Source organism: Typopeltis vanoorti, chromosome 8 (genome assembly GCF_054136105.1).
Source record: "Typopeltis vanoorti isolate ZY-2024b chromosome 8, IOZ_Tvanoo_1.0, whole genome shotgun sequence".
Taxonomy (NCBI): Eukaryota; Metazoa; Arthropoda; class Arachnida; order Uropygi; family Thelyphonidae; genus Typopeltis; species Typopeltis vanoorti.
This window is the reverse complement of record NC_143556.1, coordinates 12,025,102-12,048,010: the sequence shown is the minus strand read 5'-3', so window position 1 is coordinate 12,048,010 and position 22,909 is coordinate 12,025,102. Positions and strand designations below refer to the sequence as shown.

Here is a 22,909-nt window from a genome sequence, read left to right as displayed (position 1 = left end):
AGGTTTGGTTGCTATTCTCAAACTCTCATTTTTTCTTCAATAATCTTTGTGTATTTTAATCTACAGTTCACATTTGAGAGCTGCACAACTTTTATTCGCTTTAAAACTTTCTTACATGTTTTTCTTTTCAATATGAAATTCGATTTTATGCTGCTCAAGATTAAATAGTGATCACTTCTAATTTCAAATCATCTGTACACTCTTTTACTTTTGAGAGACACTTGACATTATGATTACGAATTATACACATGTTAACCCAAGAATATTTTACTATTTGCAAAATATTTCAGTCTGAAACTAACAGACTCTTCAGTGGCAACATAGGAACAGTTTTTAACAAGGTGGAATACTAACAATTGATCATTCAAAAGTAGAACAAACCTTGTGATGTTACATTGCTAAGCATCAAAGAGAAAAAAAATTTCATCAGTGTGATGATTAAATTATAGATATTAATTCACAATTTCATATAATAATCTTAATTTATAAATAACATTAGACTAATGTAGGAATTAAAAGTCTCAATTAAAAAAAAAAAAAAAAAAATATATATATATATATAATGTGTTATCCTGATTAAACTTTCCCATATTTTTGATAAGGATATATATAGTCATTTCGATTCAAGTTAGGGCATTGAAGTAAGGCCTCAGCATTCTCTTTGAATAGCCATTCAAATTTATAGCAACTTCTGTTTAGAAGGCGAGTCTTGGACCAGAGGATGTTGTGGATTGTCTCAATCCCATGCTGAGCCAACCCAGACTTATCGGATTTGTTGTGCAGAATGTATGATTGTTCTTGAATTCTTTTTTTTTTTTCTTTTTTCTATAGAGTGTCCTGTTTGTTCAAAGTAGGACAGAATGCAGCTACAAGGAACTTGATACACACCAGGCAGAGACATAGTTGAGCATTTATCTTCAGAAGAGGGGAAATAGGTGGATATTTTGTTAATAGGTATATAAGTGGCTGTTAAATCATATTTCTTCAGAATTCTTGAAAATGGTTCTAAAATCCCAGAAATATATGGAATTGGAACTTGACATATTGATTCTTTATTGTTCTGGATTGGATTGTAGGAATTGAACAGATGTTGGATACTTTTTTCGGAGAATCCATTTAATTTCATGTGATGTTTGATAGTTGAAAGTTTTTTCTGTAATTCATAAGGAGTTGGACAATGAGTTCTAGCTCGTCGGATTAAACATTTTATGATTCCTATTTTTTGATAAGGATGATGAGCAGATTGAGAATATAACGTAGAGTGAAATTGAATTTTCTGTAAACTGTTGTTGTTAAAATTCCTGAAGGTGAATGGATGAGGAGGATGTCTAAAAAGGATAACTTGTTGTCTCTTTCAATCTCCATGGTAAACTTAATACAGGGATGTAAGGAATTGATTCTGGCTAAAAAGGAAGGTAAGGAATCTCTGTTATGAGGCCACACTGAAAAGATGTAGTCTATATATCTCACCCAAAAGAATGGTCGAGGGAATATAGATGAAAACAGGACGTCTTCTAGATGTTCCAAACAAAAGTTGGATAGCGCAGGTGAAAGTGGACTTCCCATTTAATTCCTACATTAGTCTAATATTATTTATAAATTAAGATTATTATATGAAATTGTGAATTAATACCTATAATTTAATCATCACTCTGATGAAATTTTTCCTCTCTTTAATGCTTAGCAATGTAACATCACGTGTCTCATTCTACTTTTGAATGATGAATTGTTGGTATCCCACCTTGTTATAAACTGTTCCTATGTAGCCACTGAAGATAGTCTGTTAGTTTCAGACAAAAAAAAAATTTTGCAAATAGTAAAATATTCTTGTGTTAAAGTGTGTATAATTCCTACTCTGTAGGTTCTGGTGTCCTGCACCAGTCCATGTCCTGAGAAATCCAACAAGTATTTGCCATTATTATTAAGCTTTGCTCTTTTCTCCAAATTTTCCCAAAATATTTTTGTGTGTCTGACAATCATTTCCTACTCTGGCATTTAGATCCCAAACAAGGACTAACTTTTCCTTTTTCATTGTGTCAGTTGCTTTCTCTAAAGCCTAAAAAAATTCCTCCATTTCTACCTTAGTAGAATCTTCTGTGGGACCATAGGCACAAATAATTCTCATTGTCCAGTTCCCCATTCTCATATTTGCCCACATTACTCTACTTGAGACTGACTGCCATTCAAGAAGATTAGCCTCGTATTTTGTGTTGAATATTATGGTTACTCCTTCTTTTCTTTGATTGTCATTACCTGAATATAACATTTTGTATTTATTGCTCAGAAAGATCTCACCGTTTCGGTCACCCCTATTATGTTGATCTGGTACTTATCTAATTCCTCAACTAGCTCCATTTCTTTGCCATTCAGACTTCTTATTATGTCGATAATACCGATCTTTAACTCTGGTGATGTTGGGTTGGGGTGTGTTTTCAGATTAGTTCCAGTAGCTGACTTTTCGCTTTTCGCCCTAGTTCCCTGGCGAAAACAACTTGGGCCTTGTTTAACCAGGCGATTCCCCAGCCGGCATGAAATTTTGTCATGTTGTACCATCATTTTGTATTTTGGTTTTAGCCAATAATACAATTTGGTCGGCTAAATCCCAAATTGCCAGCCAATCCTCGTTCGTTCAGTATCCAGGTAGATACCCAACAGGGTGCACTACGAGAAGGTGAGGACTGGACATTAGGTCAGAAGCCATGGTCGGTTCTTCGCATTCCTTTAAAGGCTATGTGGAGGTCTGCTCTCAGTTATACAGCTTTGACTTGAGCACCCCAGAGGCACGTATTCCAGCTTGAATTGCTGTACCGATTTTGTTATCTCGAGTAATCAATGTTCCAAGATGTTTGAAGGAAGTGGCATTTTTAACCCAGCATTAGTAAGGTGAGATGTCACAGACCCCAAAGATTTTAAATTGACTATAATGTTTTAAAAATCTCAACAGCGACGGGTTAAATTTCAGGTCGCTGATGGTAAAGTGGTACAACATGACAAAATTTTATGCAAGCTGGGGAACTGTCCGGTTAAACAAGGCCCCCGCTGTTTTCGCCAGGAAACCAGGGCGAACAGCAAAAAGTCAGCTATTGGAACAAATCTGGTCATTCCCACAGCAGGTCAGATTATGAGACCTGATGTGGGTCTGGATTTCCATAACATGTAAAATCAATCTTTAGTTTTTATTAATGGTCTGTGTGAAGGAATAAATTCAATAGATTCTTTAAAATGTCAGGATAAGAAATTTTCTTCCACATATATCATGGTGCACAGATGAGATACATGCGATTTATCTTCATTTCTAGTTTCCAATGAGAAATGTCGCTATGATGTTTACCTATTTCCCTAATTTAATCATTTCTACCTGTCTCCTGGAGGCCTACTTGAGGAAAGCTTCACCAATGCTGTGACCCCAAGAATACAATAATATAAAGCTTTGATTACTAAAATTAAGAGACAAAAGGTTTCACTTCAGCGATGTTAAATCCCACATTATTTCAAAGCTGAATAAGAAACTCAAAGATAGAAATCAAAGAGTTTCATGCTGAATATAACAAACTATAAAAGTTTCAGCAAATTGTGGCGTACACTAAAAGAACATGGTACCAAACCAGGGCAACTCGTAGCAAAGGTGGTTCAAGTTCAGATCACTATTCTTAGTATTTTCCATAATGCAAAACACAACTCCTAGGAGATGTATAATGTTATACATTATGGTTGAACATCGCTGAAGTGAAGCCTTTTGGCTGTTCATTTTAGTAATTTATCAGTGCACCTTTTTGACAATTGTATAACAAAGTATATAAGTTCTCTTCACTATAATCTCAGTATTACCTGGTCTACCTACTCACTGATAAGACCTCAATAAAGGTCGAAACCAGTCTGAGTAGTGACCTTCCACCATAATGTATAATATCATACATCTCCTAGGAGTTGTGTTTTACATTATGGAAAATACTAAGAATAATGATCTGAACTTTACCACCTCTGCTACGAGTTGCCCTGGTATGGTATCATGTGCTTTTAGTGTACGCTACAATTTGCCAAAACTTTTATAGTTTGTTATATTCAGCATGAAACTCTTTGATTTCTATCTTTGAGTTTCTTATTCGGCTTTGAAATAATGTGGGATTTAATATCCCCTTAATTTAAATAAAGCTTTGAAAAAGAAACTTGGAAATAACAAATACACTTTTTTTTTTTTTGAAAGCCAACAAAGAAGATGCATCAGTAACTTGAATACAAACTATGAAACAAAATTAGCAACTATTTCGCTCTCTGATTCCTCAACCTATCTACTCAGTATCAGACAGAGACCTAACTTGGTCAAACCCACAAAAAGATTTTATTCATCACATGCCAAAATTGGCTAGATGGATTTTAAAAATAGCTTAAATTTCACTATCCATCTTGTAAGTCAGCCACTCCAATGCATCCTTCAACTTACAGCTTATCGAAATGATTAGAAGGCCTCTTAAAGAATCATATTGAATATATTAATTCCTACATCAAAAATATTTCAAATTTAGCCTAGAAATTCTTAGAATTAAACCTCTCTCTCTATATAAGATATTCTAGCTAATCTTAATATTATATCTTTATTAATCAATGACAATGTGCCTGTAATTGAAGTCTTTCTCATCAAAAATCTGTTTTCAACTACATGAAACAATAGCTAAAACCACCACAGAAAACCAGTCATGAACGAAGGGATAACAAGGGGGGGAGCACCCCAATGATATATCTGCAGCAAAATGGGACACATAGCTAGGAAGTGCTTCCAAAATAGAGGAAGATATTACCAGAATAAACAGTTTGAAACTAATGCGCTGGGGGCTAGGCAACATCACACAAACAGATCAGGAAAATTTTAGAGAAGAGAGTCAGAAACAACGCAACAAGCTCATGACCATTATTCATGGAGAAATAAAAGAGATACACTGTAATGTTGTATTGGACACAGATCCCAAGTCTCAGTTATGACAGAATCCTTGTTCAAGAGACTAAGGTCTAGAATTGATAACGGGGTCACGAAACTTCGGAGGCCAGTAAGACTGAATGGTATAGCAAATCCTACTATTTATGCTAATAGAAAGCTAAAATTAAGCATGTGGTTGCCTGGTTTTGGTTTGAGTGTATTTCCTGAACTGCTAATTATCCCAGAAACCTCCATAGTAATACTGACTTTCTAAAAAGGCATAGATTTTCCTGTGATTTCAGTGCCTGGGAAGTTTCTCTAATGGGAGTAAGGCAGAACAAGAGAAACACTCAGAGATTCCAAGCCGAAGGGACTAATAAACGTGTAGGAAAATATAACCACAACATCAGACAGAATAACAAGGATGTGAGTGAATGAAGAGACGAAGAATGATCCCTCAGAGAGTGCAACCACCCAGAAAGGGGACACCACCGAATGCTTGACAAGGCCAAATCGTGCTGAGACAAGAATGATGATGAGTAATGAAGATAAGCAAACCGATATTAGGGAAATGGTGAGATCGATAAACTGGAAGAATTCGCTGCAGAAAGCAGCAATTTTGACGAAAATTGCATATCACAACTGTATGAAAACATGTATTGGGCTGAGTGCAATGCTATCTCAAAGGCTGATAGTAAAATAACTGAGCGGTATTCGCCCCAGAGAAGTGATAAACCTCGACGCAGGAGCGCTATGTATTAAAAAAAATATTTTTTGAATCCATATTTGAATGTTTGAAAAAAACTTTTTTCATGAAAGGCAGGGCCCATGTAAAATTTCGATGTTCCCAAAATATAAATGATCTAGAACATCGACCTTTTACAGTGGAAATACACCCAAATTTCCTTGTACAAATGTATCTATTTTTCTATGTAAAGTTATCTGTGTAAAGAACAAAATAAGCCCAAAGGGAATTAACTCGCTCATTTAACTCATTAACTCGCTCAAATTAACTCATTCAAGAAGAGAAGTAGAAAGAGGTAATGAAACCAAGAGAAACGCCAAAGTTTCGGCATGCCTTTTGAAAATTGTTTACAAATCGCGTCGCAGGTGACCTTCAAGGTCAATACGAACGAAATATGAAATGAAAGAAATTTTCAAATAGCAGTAACAAAAAAAAATTAAAAGGAACCATGAGTACCGAAAATTTTAAAGATCTAATTTTGATGTGATATATAGTGGAGTTGACAGACCTAAGTGCACAAGCAGGAGTTATGATTAGGATTCATAATTCCCTTTCAAAACAGTTAAAACATTATAAATTATGGAATGAAAGAATAACAGAAGCTAGAATAAAAATAGATAGAGGTTATTTAACAATAATTGATTTATATGCCCCAGAAGAAGGAAGAGAATAGGATAATATTGAATTTTATAATCAGTTACAAAATATATATAATAAAATAAATAAAAATGATTATGTAATATTAGCAAGAGACTTAAATGCAAGAATTGGAAACATAAAAATTAATAATAATATAGGAATATATGGAGAACATACTCTAAACAGGAATGGTAAAAATTTGGTTGGATTTGTAGTTTATAACCTAAAAATAATGAATTATTTCTATAAACATAAAGACATACAGGATGGAAATCAATATTAGATTATTTTATCTTAAATGAAAAGACATCAAAATTCTCTTTAGATGTTAGAGTTCACAGAGGATATGAAATAAATAATTATTATTATTACTATTACTACGGGCAACTCCAGGGAGTCATTAGACTCATCAAGGGAGACCCCAAATCATATTCATCACAACTATTCGACATTCATACAGTATCTATCATACCTCGCCTTAAACTTATTCACTGTCACAGCATCCACCACAGACTCAGGGAGTGCATTCCACTCATTCACTACTCTAAAAGTAAAGAACCCAGCTCTAACACCTTTACTAACCACACTTTTACCCAGTTTCCATGGATGTCCCCTAGTCCTCCCACAACCACCCTGTTCTCAAAAATATCTTCTGAATTAATTTTATAGAAACCCTTCAGTAATTTGAATGTCTCAATCATATCTCCCCTCCTCCGCCTATCAACCAATTTTTGCAACCCACAAATCCTCAACCTGTTCTCATAAGGTTCATTCCACAGACCTGCTATCATCTTGGTCACTCGCCTCTGGATCCTCTCCACCTCCTCCCCATCAAGAAGAAACCTAGGTGGCCAAATCTGAGCACAGTAGTCGAGATGGGGTCTTATCAAGGCTCGATACAGAGGAACAATAACCTGCTTGTCTCTGCTTGTCAACGTATTCTTCAGCAACCAAGTGATTTGATGGGCTGATTTGGCCACTTTTGCAATGTGTCCCCTAAATTTCAATTCCTTATCCACCAACACTCCTAAATCTCGTGCCTCATTGATTTCCTGGAGCACGGTTCCACCAATGCAGTAAACTGCCGCCAATCTTTTCACCCCAAAATGCATAACCTTACATTTTGCCACATTAAATTGGCATCCATTCTCCTTAGCCCAGTCCTCCAATCTATCCAAATCATCCTGCAAAATTTTGACGTCATCTGCATTCACTATTGCCCTACCCAACTTCGCATCATCCGCAAACAAATGAATTGTTTCTCTCAGATCCTTTTCTATATCATTTATGAACAAATTAAACAGCAGTGGTGCAAGAACAGATCCTTGTGGCACACCACTAGTCACAGGCCATCTTGTGGACTCTACTCCAGAGTAAACCACTCTCTGATATCTCTCCGTCAACCACCCTCCTATCCATCTCACCAACCCTATGTCCATCCCCATATGTTGCAATTTACTGATTAGAATTCCATGTGGTATCCTGTCAAAGGCCTTAGCAAGGTCCAGTAGAATCACTGTAAACCCATTACCCTTATCCAGTTCAGCCATCACTGTGTTATAATATGTGAGCAAGTTACTGAGGCATGACCTACCCTTCACAAAACCATGCTGTCCCCGATACAGTATCCCATTTTCTTCTATCCAATCTTACTAACCACACTTTAACAATAATTGGTTTATATGCCCCAGAAGAAGGAAGAGAACAGGATAATATTGAATTTTATAATCAGTTACAAAATATATATAATAAAATAAATAAAAATGATTATGTAATATTAGCAAGAGACTTAAATGCAAGAATTGGAATTAATAATGATATGACTACATCCTCGTTAAAATAAAATTAAGATTGCCACCTAAATGGCTACAAATAACAAGAATAGAAAGAAAATTTAAAACATTTGTTTATGAAACTAGATTATTAAATGACACAAATATACAATGGCTATATGAACAAAGAATTAACCAATATTAAGATAAAATTGAAGAAATAGAAATAGAATGGCTTAATATAAAAAGGATACTAAATGCAGCAGCAAATGAAAGCTTAGGAAAGACCAAAAATTTAATAAAAGGAAAAAAAACTGAAGATATGGGATGATACAATCAAAATGAAAAAAGAAGCCTATCATAAATGGTTTAAGCAGTAAAAGATTAGAAGATGAAATAGAATATAAAAGAATAAGAGCCATAGCTAAAAGAGAAGTCAGAAAAAGACAGAAAATCATAGAACAAATTTATTTCTAATTTAAAATATAATTTATAAAAAATAAGAGCCAAGTACAACCGTATATGAGATTTTGAAACATTTAAATACATATATACTAAAGAAATCATAAAATTAAATACCGAATTGAAATTAGAAGAATTTCTAAATTTTTATACAAAATTGTGGACAGATAAATATTTTAAAAAAGGTAACTGGCAACATTTAATGACAATGAAAAGGAAATAACTAAAGAAGAATTAGAAATCAGCCTGAAAGATACAAGAAATGGAAAATGACCCAGAGAAGATAAGCTAGGTTCAGAACTATATAAATATGCAGGAACAAGGTTCCAAGAAAGACTCCTATTATTTTTAAATAAAATCTATTCAAATGGTAATCTCCCCCCCCCCCCCCCCCAATAGAATGGAAAAAAGGCAATTGTGATTCCTATCTTTAAAAAAAGGTAGTAAAGATGACCATAAAAACTATAGAGGTATAAGTATACTAAATTCCTGTTACCAAATATACAGCAGAATTTTAAATAACAAACTAATAAAATATTCTGAAAACTTTATTTTAGAAGTACAGAATGGATTTAGAAAAGGACGATCATGTATAGACCAGGCCTTTCGCCTAAAATTAATAATAGAGAAAAGAAGAGAATACAATTCGGAAACACACATTACATTTATTAACTTTGAAAAAGCATTTGACAAAGTTAAAAGAAGCATTTTATTTAACATATTAAAAGAAAGACGAATACCAAATAATATCCTAAAAGCTATCATAAGTATATATGAAAATAATCAAATACAAATAAGATTAATCATGAGCTATCAAATATGAGAGAGAACCAAGGAGTACGACAGGGATGTCCCCTCTCAGAAACTCTTTTTAATATTTACCTAAATGAAATGGAATAAAAATTTCCATCACAGTATTAAACTTTCTCCTACTGTGAACTTAAACACTCTCCTTTTTGCCGATGACCAAATAATAATTACAAATTCTGAAGATAACTTGCAGAAAGCTATTTTAAATCTAAATGAGATAGCCAAAGATTATGGAATGATAATATCAACAGAAAAATCAAAAACTATGGACTTTAAAGGATAAAATCTATTAAGAACTAAAACAGTAATAGATAACAAGATTTTAGAACAGGTGAACTCATTTAACTAACTAGGTTGTATGATTACATATGAAAATGAAAAAGATATAAACCTAAAAATTGCAAAATATTTAAAAATAACAGGTGTAATTAACTCCATATTTAAATAAAACCTAGTTCAAAAACAATCCAGACTAAAAGGGCACTAGTGTTGCTAGTGAATGTGGCAGTTGTGTTGAGTTATGCTAGAAAACGTGTTTTTAAATTCAAGTATAGGGTAGCTTTTTGTCAAATTGTGCTGCAGTTGTGCTTTGATTGGATTGGTTTTTCAGTGGTGTTATTGTTTGAAACTCTGTTGTATATATATTGTGTTTTCACTGCTGTTTCACTACTTCAGTCTAAAGATGGCTTCCAACAAGAGGCATATGTGAATGCCTCAGAGGTCAAAAAGTCTGGCTCTGGGTTGGATTTTTCGCAATGGATGCATTGTGGAAACTGCTACATGTATGCACCGAAGAATGTGAAGGATCTGTGGAGTTTGGCTAAATGAGAAGAATGAAAATGTCGATGTATGTGAGAAGTGTCGGAATTGGCTGGAGCAATTAGGAATGGAAGCAGACATCAGGACCATAGTGGAAGAACTTCGGCAGGAGTTCATGAAAATGAAAAGCGACCTTCATCTTCTGCAAGAGGAATTGGAAGTGCTCAGTAAGGAGGTTCTGCAAATTAAAACTGAGTTAAATGTGTTGAACAGAGAAATTAGGACTATGGAGATTACTTTAGCTGAAGTAACTAGAACAGGATTAAGTATGGGAGAGTCTTTGGTGATTGATGAAGTAATAAATAGTATGGCAGTGATTGGGAGTTCAACAGAATGAAAGCACAAGAGGTATAGAAGAAACAAGATGTGAGAGTGAGGGAGTAAGTAAAAGAGTGTTGAGTAATGAAACTGGGAGAATAATGCTGAATAGCATAGAAAATGAGGCCATGAGTGACGCTTGTTTGGACTTGAATGAAGTTATGAGTGGTAAAATATATGGTGATTCTATGATTAACGGTATGGAGAGTGGTATGCCTGAGGAGTGCTTGGCTGGTGGAACAATAGAGAGCATGATGCAGAAAAGATGATAGTTATGGTGGGTACAAACCTGAGTGGTAGTATAAATCATGTAGCAAAAGATTTAAGAACATTGTTAGATATCTTGAAGAAGAAAAGTGACAATGGGAGGATAGTGTGTGTGTGCTGCCTCGTTTTGACAACTATGAGTTAAGTAGACAAGCGATGATAATGAATGATATGATTGCAAGAATGTGCAAAAAAAGAGGTCTGGAATGTGTTTGAAGGAAAAAGACAGCTGTATGTAAGAGATAGGTTGGATCTAAACATGGAAGCGATTGAAAAAATTACTGTTTTCTGAACAAGTTGAAGTAATTGGGCAGGGAAACTAAAATCAAAAAGGTTGATTATAAGAGGGAGAAACTTGAGCAGTGATTGTATATTTGTTGATCCTTATTCGCAGAATAAACTGAAGAATAGAGTGGATAAAAATTGGCATGGGACTACTGAAATTAGTGACATGTATATCAGTTCTAAAGCTGGTACAAGAACTAAAGGGAATCTGCAATTTTTGAATACCAATGCAAGAAGCATTCGAAATAAGAGGGAAGAATTTTTGGCATTAGTCAGTGCAATCTCACCAAAAGTTGTAGGCATTAGTGAAACTTGGCTGTCAGCAGAAGATGTGGTCACTGGAATTGAATGTGACCGATACAGTTTTTTCAGGGAGGAGGAGGAGTACTGTTGATGATAGCTGATGAATTGCAGCCAAAGAAAGTAGTATATCAAAATGATAGACATGTGAATGATAGTTCATTTGAGGTGAAATGGTAAACAACGTAACCAAATATACAGTTGGTTGCTGCTATAGGCCATGGGGGTACAGGGGATGATACTGAATTCATGCATCAGCAAATTAGTGCAATGAGTGCAGGGTTAGGGATTATTATGAGTGATTTTAATTATGGTGATATCAATTGGAAGGAGGAAATATCACATGGCAAAAAGGAAATGGAATTCATACATCTTCTACGAGATAATTACTTGAAACAGCACATAACTGAAGGGACACGTGGTGTGCAAGTGTTGAACCTGATCATTGGTTCAGAGGATATATATGCACAAGTAAGGTGTCCTCGTTACCTCCAGTTGGTGAGAGCGATCATGTGGTATTGACTTGGGAAGTTGCAAAATTTGTGGATCTCTCTCTTAAGAAGGAGTATATATGGAACTACAGATTAGGCAATTATAACAAGCTTCGGAGTGAGCTTGCAGCAGTCCCATGGCAGAACATATTGCAGGGGAAAGATGTTAGCAGTGCATGGGATAGAATCACCAGGTATCTGAGGAAGGCAAGGCAATATCAGATTGTGTCCCATGATCAGGAAGACAAACAAGGTAGGCGTTAGATGGATGAGTAGTTTCAAGCTTGATCTGCAAAAAAAGAAAATGTTATGGAGAATTTACAAGGAGAAAGGCAATCAGTATAAGGCTCAAGCTAGGAAGGTTACCAGCATAGTAAGAAAAGCTAAATCAGATTATGAGAGGACCTTAACAAGGAGATCAAGGGTAATCCCAAAGAGTTCTTCCGCTATGTGGCAAGTAAAAGGAAGAATGACTTTGGAAGGATAACTTTAGTGGGTGTTGATGGTATTGAGGTAATAAATTCAGATGGAATAGTAGAGTTACTGAGTGTTCACTTTTCAAAAGTCTATCACCCAAGTGAGGATATCTCTGTACCTGTAGCAAAAACTAACGTGAAAATTGAAGTTAAGAAATCACAGGTACTTAGCACATTGCAAAATTTAAATGCAAACACTGCTGTAGGTTTAGATGGAATATCTAAACCTACGAAGTGTTGCGTGAATGTGCAAAGGAATTGTCATTGCCTCTTATTTGGTTATTTAACTTAAGTTTGAACTCTAGTATGGTCCCTAGGGAGTGGAAGGAAGGCAAAGTAGTTCCTTTGCATAAAGGTGACTAAAACTGTGGTAGTTAATTACAGACCAATCACCATCTCGGGAGTGGTGGTAAAAGTATTGGAAAAGTTGGTTAAATATAAAATTCAAGAATGGGTGGATCAGGATATGATACTCTATAGGGACCAACGTGGTTTTGTTAAAGGTCGATCCTTGCCTTAGCAATTTATTAACTTCTTATAATAGAATGACATCTGAGTTGAACAAATGAAATTGCTACACAGTGGTACTTCTGGATTTTGCTAAGGCTTTTGGCAGGATACTCCAAGGAATACTGTTGTGCAAATTGGAGCAGATGGGGATGGATACTAAACTGGTGATATGGATAAGAGAATGGCTCAGGGAGAGATACCAAAAGGTGGTGTATGGAGGAGCAGAATTCCAGGATGAGGCAGGTGACCAGTGGTGTACCTCAGGACTCTGTGCTTGGGCCATTGTTGTTTAATTTGTACATAAATGATATAGGAAATGGCTTAAAGAGAGATATTCTGTTGTTTGCCGATGATGCAAAGTTGGGTAGCGCAATAAAAAATCAAGCTGATGTTGAGAGTTTGCAGGATGATTTAAATAAGTCGGCAAAATGGGCGAAAGGGTAATGGATGTTAGTTCAATGTGGAAAATTATGCATTTTTGGATTAAAAGATTACCAGCTGTGTACTACATTGATGGAACAATACTCCAAGATTGATGAGAGGGACTTAGGAGTGTTGGTGGATAGGGAGATGAAGTTCAGGGGACACATTGCCAAGGTGTTCATCCAAGATTCACATAGGATTACTTGGTTATTGAGGAACACACTAACATCCCAAATGTTAGCGTGTTCAGTTTATTATTATTCCCCTTTATAAAGTGTTGATACTTCCACATTTAGATTACTGTGCTCAGGTCTGGTCACCTGGATTCCTTGCAGAAGAGGTTGTGGAGAGGATTCAGAGGAGAGTGACTAAGTTGGTGTGTGATGTAAAAAATGCTCCCTACATTGATAGATTAAGAGCTTGTGATTGCAGAGGTTGGTTGATAGGTACATAAGAGGGGATATGATAGAACATTTAAATTGCTAAAAGGTTTTTATAAGATTGATGCAGGGGAAATGTTTCAGCTGTGTGATAGTGATGGAAGAACAAGAGGTCATCCCTGGAAATTAAGGAAAAGTGTGGTTAACAAGTGTGCGAGAACGAGGTTTTTCGCCTGGAGGGTGGTGAATGAGTGGAATGCATTGCCTGACTCAGTTGTGAGCTCTTCATCTGTAAATGAATTCAAGAAGAGATATGATAGATATTTTGATAGTTTGAGTCTCCCGCGATAAGTCTACTGACTCCATCGAGATACTCGTAATAATAATAACAATAAAAAGTATACAATACATTAGCCCTACCAGTCCTACTGTGCTCAGGTCTGGTCACCTGGATTCCTTGGAGATGAGGTTGTGGAGAGGGTTCAGAGGAGAGTGACTAAGTTGGACAATAAAACAAAAAGACAAAAATTAATAACAGCTGAAATGAAGTTTATGAGAAAAACTACAAAGTGTACTCTACTTGATCACAAAAAAAAAAAAAAAAAAAAAAACTTATGAAAGAATTAAACCAGGAATCAGTAATAGAAAAAATTAAAAAATATAAATGGATGAAACACGTCTAAAGAATGAAAACGGAAAGATTACCAAAACAAGCCTTAAAGTACAAGCCATTAGGAAAAAGAAAACCAGGACATCCTCTTAAAAGACTCATCGATGACTTCTAAGGCTGGTACAGGACACTCTAGGCCTAAATCCTTGATAGGCATGATGATGATAATAACAGATTTATAAAAACACTACCACTATTCTAACTTCTTCAAATCTGCATATAAAGAGATGACAATAATAAGAAGAAAGATCTGAATATGTCACACATCAATTTGTCTTAATAGTTATTGTAAAAAATACTATTTTGAACTACTTTATGCAGAGAAACCACCATGTTGAACACACACACACACACACACACACACACACAGTCCATACTCTGATGTCATATCTACTCTTATTACTTACAGATTAAATATTAAGCAACCTTCTAAAAATAGTCACCCTTTCCCAAAGTATACATATTTATATAATTCTCCAGAAAGCTTTATATTGATCTAAAAAAAGAAGAGAGACACATTGTAACCATGTTGACTATAACAGAAACTGCAAATTTAAGCTTTTAACTGAATCTCATCTACAAATTCACAACTGCGACCGTAATCCCCAACATGATCATTTTAAAGAATCTACAGAAACTATTTGCTCACATGGATCCCTTAACAGGAACCAAGGATTGATTATGCATAATGTGAAAGTTGCTGATCCAACTGTGCAATAATTTAGACCCCCCGCCCCTCCCAATTCTTCTAACAATCACCCAAAAGCACTCTCTCTCTCTCTCTGCATTTTCTAATCCTGACAAAGCTACCACATATTAAGTTAGTGAGACTTGTTTTTATAGTTTTTGTTTAATGTAATAAGCTCAATTATAAAAAAAAGTATTTGCTAATAGTAGCAATTATCTAACACAAATTGCCCATCTATCCCATCAGAATACCACATAATCCATAATCATTCTGATGACATTCCCAGCTGTCCTTTCATACCTTCTGGGAATGTCATCTCTTTCCTCTTGTAACACTCAAGACCATATATAACCTTGTCCATATTTCCTTTTCTACAGAACATTCTGCATCCAGTTATTCTCAGTATTGTGTCCTTTGGCACTATGAAAACCAAATGGGATGATCTTATGATTTTTAATCTTCATTTGAATGGGAGTGAATACTGTTTGTCCTCTCAATCCAAACAGCCTGTTCCAAACAAATAAACAATCTTGCTGGAATGAAGGCCATCCACAACTCCACTCAAACTTCCCTTCTGAACTATCCAAGCCCTGATTCTTCAAGAAGTATGTTAAAGTAGTCCAAGATAAAACTTCAGCATATCTCAACTGAAAAATCTCAACTTTGAATTCAGTCTGTGCTACACCCAAAATATTTGAAAAGAAACCATCAACAAATCCAAATTTGACTTCAAAACAGAACAAATGCAGAAAATCTGTCTCTAGAACAAAGAGTAGTCAAGCCTTTTTGTACTTATGAAGGAAACTGTGTGCAACTATAAACCTTCCAAACTTCCACCTCTTGCCCATCCAAATAGTATAGCATTACTCAAAAATATGGCTGACCTACTGATCTCAATCTTATCCTCCAACACCACCATAAACAGTTCACAATGCTTCTTCTGATCACTCATTAGAAAGACTGAAGTATAATTCATAGCTTGGATAACAACAAATGGTATCCACTTCCCATCCAACAATTGCACTCAATCTGTTGCAGAAATGTTCAACTGGCAACTACCCATATAGCATATTCAGCCTATTCTGAGAGGGGGGGGATAAAAGTTAGCCATCTAACTAATGTCCCATTGTTCTTACCTCAATCATTTTGAAAACAATGAAGAATGTGATTAACAGCTGCCTTCTTTGCTGCTTCAAAGATCACCAACATGGATTCCACATCTACAGGCAGTTTTCTCAACATTAACCGCCTTTGGATACATGCCTCGAAAAAGTTTGGAGAAACTAGTTGTCACTCTTGACATTTCCAGAACATTTGATTGGGTCTGGCATAGAGGACTACTTACCAAGCTAATTTTATGGTCTGTCTTTCACCCTTTTGCACCAGTTTCCTGTCTTCAGATTTCCTCACCAATGCCAGAGTATTCTAGGGGTTTGTACTGAAATAATTTTCCACTTAAGATAAGCATTTATTAATCCACATGCATTAGACTTTTAGTATTCATTTTTTAAATTTCAATATAGTGAATATTCATGTCAGTCTGCAAAAGATAAAAACTTTTGAGGACAATAAAATTCCATAATCTGACATATTTCTATGATAAAAGTTTGTCTTTTTGTTATTTAGATTAACAACTTTCTAAAATTAACAAATAGGTTAACTATGAGAAACAATTTCATGTATTTATTTACTTTAAAAAATCTGTGGACATCATCAATTTCTTGATATGTACTGCAAAGGTACTGTTTGGATTACAATGACTGCACTACAATATTAAGTTTACATTGTTATTATTATTGATCTCTTATCAATTTTCCTCCAAAGCAATCTACTACTTGTGAGCACCCAAATATTGTCATATCTAACATTTTGTGCTTCTAAGGTACTTCTGAACAAATCAATCTACCTAGATCTTGGTCTTCCTCTGGATCTTTTTAATGCCCTTTTGGCATCAAACAGGTGTTTGATGCCATTTTCTTTCTAACCTTTCTCCACCATTCTATTTAAGTGGCCATACCACCTAAGATTAGCTCAGCTGACACATTCTTGGATGTTTCTTTCTAATATGATTCTGCCATATACCATTGGTTCACTCCCCTAATTTTTATCAGAACCCCCATACCTCATCATCATCATCATCAAATTCCTGCCATGTACCCTCAAGGGGTGTACAGGATACGACAGTACTACATGAAAAAATTACATCATTACTAACTTCCTATCTACAATTTTCCTCCAAATCAGTCTGTTACTTGTCAAGACTCCAACATTATCAGATCTTATATTTCTATCGTCTAAGGCACTTTGTACCGTATCAATCCACCTATATCTTGGTCTTCCTCTGGGTCATTTTCCTGCCAACCTGGCAGAGAACACTTGTTTTGCTAATCTTTCTTCTCCCATTCTATTTAAGTGACCATACCATCTGAGATTAGCTCTGCTAACGCATTCCTGGATGCTGACAATGTCAAGTTCTTTCCTAATATCCTCATTTTTAATATGATATTGCCATTGATGCCATCTGTTCACGCCTCTAATCTTTCTCAGGACTCTCATATCTGCGGTCTCTAGTCTTTGGTCAAGTGTTTTACTTCTGACCCAGCTCTCAGATCCATAAGTTAAAATTGGTTTGAACACAGTCTTGTATACAGCTAATTTAGTGTTCCGACTAATTTCTTTCTTATTCCATATGAATTTATTCAATTGACTTCCCACGATACCAGTTTTGCTGATTCTGTTGTCTATTTCTATATTTAGTTTACCATCTTCAGTAAAAATTGTGCCTAAGTAGCTGAAATGTTTTACTTGTTCCACAGGTTCTCCATTCACAACACAGTTGACATTTTCAATGATTCTGCCTATTTTCATTGTCTTTGTCTTTTTATTGCTGACCTTCATACCATATCTATTACAACAGCTATTCAATTTAGTCAGAGAATCTTGCAGACTTGTAGCGGATTTATTTAGAAGTATAACATCATCCGCATAAAGCAAAGAGCTGACATTAACATCTCCAATTTTGATATCAGGTTTAATACCACATTCCTTCATAATGTGATCCATATAGATAATGAATAACAGAGGGGATAATGTACATCCTTGTCTCACACCAGATTTAACATTAAACCATCTTCCTGTACTTCCTTCAATTCTAACTGCTGACTCACAACTCAAATAAAGACTTAGAATTGCTTGATATAATGCCCCATTGACACCATATAACTGCAGCGTATTGAATAGCTTCTCTCTTGGCACCTTGTCATATGCCTTTTCCAAATCGACAAAACTTAAATACAGATCTTTGTTATATTCCCATGCTTTCTCGACTATTTGTCGTAAAGTGAAGATCTGATCCTGACAGCCTCTATTTGGCCTGAATCCAGCTTGTTCTTCACCAAGCTTTTCTTCCACAATTCTTCTCAACCGTTTCTCAAGTATACTTGCATAGATCTTGCCAGGAACACTCAGTAGGGAAATACCTCTGTAATTCTCACATTCAGTTTTATTTCCCTTTTTATATATGGGTACTATGAGAGCTCTACTCCAATCATCGGGAATTCGTCCCTCTGTCCAGGCTTTCTGAACTATGCAGTGCAGCCACTGTAAGACTCTTATACCACCATACTTCAGCATTTCTGGTCAAATATCATCTACTCCTGCTGCCTTTCCACATTTCAAGCCTTTGATGGCTTTTTCTACTTCAAGTATGGATATGTATTCCTGACTGCATGCCTGGTCAGTGTTTTTTATCACTGTGCTGTCATCACTGCTTGTTTCATTTAGCAGTTTTTCAAAGTAATTACTCCATACTTAAAGGATATCTTTTTCTCCTGTTTTGATTTCACCTTTATCATCTCTAATTCCTTTTACAGCACTCATACCTGTGGTCTCTAATACCCCCATACCTGTGGTCTCTAATCTTTGATCGAGTACTTTATTTCTAACCCAACTTTCAGATTCATAACTTAAAACTGGTTTAAACACCGTCTCGTATACTGCTAGCTTGATGTTTTGGCTAATTTATCTTATTCCATATAAATTTATTCAGCTGGCTACCCACCATACTAGCTTTGCTTTTTCTGTTTGTCTATTTCCAGATTTAACCTGCCATCTTCACTAAAAACTGTGCCTAAATTTACTTGTTCTATGGGATCTCCATTCAGAATGCAGCTTAAGTCTTCTATGCTCCTGCCTATTTTCATGGTTTTGGTCTTTTTATTGTTCATTTTCATGCCAAATTTGTTACAACTGTTATTCTATTTAGTTAGTTAATCCTGGAGACTTTGCACTAGATGTGTTTAGGAGTACAGCATCATCTGTATAAAGCAAAGAGCTAAGTTTGGCATTTCCAATTCTAATATGAGGCTTGATGCCACTTTCTTTCATAATGTGATCCATATAGATTTTACACCAAACCATTTTCCTGATTTTCCTTCAATTCTGTTGACGACAACTTAAATATAGACTATGTATTGCTTTGTATATAGATATATAGGATGCTCCTATTTATATATCCTTGCAGACAACTTCACCACTTATCTCCCTAGCTGAATCAATCAATCTCTTCTTCACAGTTTGCCACTGAGATTCCAAGGTTTGGTCCTGGTTTTCAATTTGTTTCATTTTTTCTTCAATAATGTTTGTATAATTAAGTCTACAGCTTACTTGTAAAAGCTGCTCTACTTTAATTCTTTTTAAATTTTTAATATATATATATATATACCGTTCTTTTCAATATATGCATTTTTAACCTGAATATACTAAGTAATAGTCACTTTCAATTTCAAATCCAATGTACACTCTTGTATCTTGAACGAGCACGAAGATATCATTATCAAAAATGACGTCGTCAATGAGGCATTTCTTATTTCTTGTGTCTTGTCTCCATGTGAACATCTATGTTGAAACATGGTGTTAGTAATGACTAGTCCATGTCCTGAGCAGGTCATTGCCCTTTTCTCTAAATTTTCCCAAAATGTTTCTATATGTCTGATGAGATTCATTTACTCCTACTCTGCTGTTCAGATCTCCAACAAGGACCACTTTTTTGATTTTCTTTGTAAGCTGCCTGTTCTAATGACTCAAAAAATTCCTCCACTTCTTCCTTGGAAGAACCTTCTGTGAGACCATAGGCACAAATAAGTTTCATTGTCCATGTCCCCATTTTGAAGTTTGTCAAAATAATCTGTGGACATTATAGATAAAAAACAACAGAAATGTTTTTAAAACTTTTTTTTAACTTATTTTAATGGAATTACAACACCAACTGAACTAAATTATAAAAAGATGTTTAGTAACTGGCTTATTTTTGCTGGATTTCAAACCAACATCTTCAAAGGAAAACAACATGCTAGTTTACAAGCACAATGGGCAAGTAAAGCAATTTAAATTGTAACAGACAAAAGATCTGAAGTCCTAATTTGGTACTCTGTAATGCTGTTGTTACATTTGTATACGAGTTGATCTTAGGATAACAGTCTCCAAAATTTTTGGCAAATTAATGCAGCCATACTTTTTAAGATTCAGAGAATGCTTCATAGCGATTATACTCTAAAAATAATCTTTCTGACCTGTAAGACCTATATAGCACATTGGTTTTCTGCCATCTAACCCTATTTGAAGGGGATGTCCAAAGCATGGTCTGTCAGTACAGGCTTGCCATAATAATGATAAGTCTATTAGACTGTCTTTAAAAAGAGTAGGAAAATTTCAGAAAATGTTGGAATGGTATCAAAAATAGTAGGAAAGTAATGACAAGCAAGGTATGCATACTGCTTAATAACATGTCTGATGCAGTAAAAAAGGACTATACATAGGAAATTTTAATCGATAGTAACTGAAATGCATGTATACACACTCATTAATTCCCCCACTTCCTCAGACTTTGTTTCTACCATATGAATTTAAAATATTTCAACAGATAGTATTCACCAAAATCAGCATCAGTAATTTCTGCAACTTAAGTTTATTAAAGAACAAATGCAGTAACCGACTACTCCTGCAAGGCATGAAACATGCACTTATCCATGATGAGCAAAAACTTTTAGTTGACAAGTGGAGGGAAAAAAAAAAATCGGAAGAGAGGTTTTGGTTTCATCATTTCATTTATGTAATGTAGATTCTGTTGTAAGTTTTCAGATGTAAATAGTCCCCCCCCCCTTTAACCTTATCACATTTAAAATTAAATTTGACAAGAACAGCTAATCCCTTAATGCATAACATTATACATATCCTCAAGGAGATGTGATTTGCATTATGGGAGATACTGAGATAGGAGTGTTGGTGGCTTGCTCCACCTTTGCAAGGAGTTTCCCGGTGTTGTACCACTTTACCCCAGTCCTGAAGATACTTTCAGGTGCAAACTTTGTTTGCACACACTTGGATAAAGGATTAAACTAAATTTATTATAATCCTTGCCAGCTTTCACATTTCATGTGGTTTCCATTTCAACTTATACTGTAACAGTTCTTACATGTTCCGTATTTTAGTAATGTTATAATTCATGTTAACTTTTTATATTTAGTTCATCCTAACCTAGAAGCCACATGTATCTGTAGTAAACCTAGTCAGTTTTCATTTTTATTACAGCCAAATAAACCCAATATATTTCTCTTTATAATTGACAAAAAACATATTCTTGTTTAATCCTTTATCCAAATATAAGAAAACAAAGTTTGCACAAGAATTATCTTCACAATTAGGCTACTTGCATATGAAGGCTAATGACTTCACATTAATTGCCTTAGTATGCTATTATACAAACCACAGATCCTTTCAGTGATAGGCATTATGGGAAGAGCCACCACCCACACTGCTCTCGATCTTTATTGAGGCCTCATCAGTGGAAGCGAGAGAGATACCATGGTTGATGTAATGCAGAAGTTGTATTTCCTGTATACAAGTATGAAAAGATGTATCACCTTATTATTAAACACTCTAGATCAGATATAGCTGTTGAAATTTTTGCATTTTGCATGAATCAAGTGAAAAAACTTTCAACAATTTATCACCTCTATGAGGGAAATTCTGGCCATTACAAATGCCTATTTTGTTGATTATCAATGATTCTGTAATAATGGAGTACAACCAATGAGGGGATAGGATATGCACATATTATTTTATCTTATAGAGTGCTTGTTGTACTGAGAGATAACCATGAAACTGCAACCTAAAATAAATATGCAGTGATAATCAGTTATTTCTTATCCACTGATGGAATATGCAAATTCATTGGTTAATAATGAATATTAAAACTTGGAAAGGTGAGAAAGAAATATTTTTTCAAAATATTTCATTATATTGATTCTAACCTAAACGTTTTTTTTTGTTTTTCTGACTTGTTGGTATGTCACACAACTGCTGTTCTTATTCAACCAATAAGGTTTTGGAGCTAACCAGAATTCAAAAACGCATATATTATATAATTATATAGCAAAGTATAGTTATTATTTGTGGAAACCTAAGGGTTTTATTTTGAGATTTCAGAATATAGTTAATTTTTATAATTAAAATTTTAAATGTGAAATATGAAAATTTTTATAATTAAAATTTTCAGCATGTAATTAAAATGACAGAGAAGATACTGCTGGCCTTTTTCAATAAAAGCAATTCAAGATATAGAATTGCTTTTAGTGTTAGAAATGAAAACATACCAAAAATAGTATTATTAATTTAAAAACATAAATGGTCTTGTATCACTTAAAATACACATGAATTTCTTCCTTCCCAGATGGATAAACACATTAATACATAAGCAGTATCAACATAGGCTTATAAATTCACTTGATCCAGGAATAAACATATGACTATGATATATCAGTAGGCTAATACACCCAGGCTAACATCTGACAGGTAAGATTATTTGCTTGATAGAGCCAGAACAAAATGTTTCAAGATTTGATCATATGAAAGGAGAAGAAAGGACAAGGGTTCATCTGTGGAA

The 22,909-nt window shown here is 34.9% G+C and overlaps 1 protein-coding gene across 1 annotated transcript in view; it reads right to left on the bottom strand.

Moving 5' to 3' along the window:
- Nucleotides 1-22,909, bottom strand: part of LOC150103736 (E3 ubiquitin-protein ligase COP1-like) — a 405,850-nt gene that overhangs the window by 283,658 nt on the left and 99,283 nt on the right. The window lies entirely within an intron of this gene.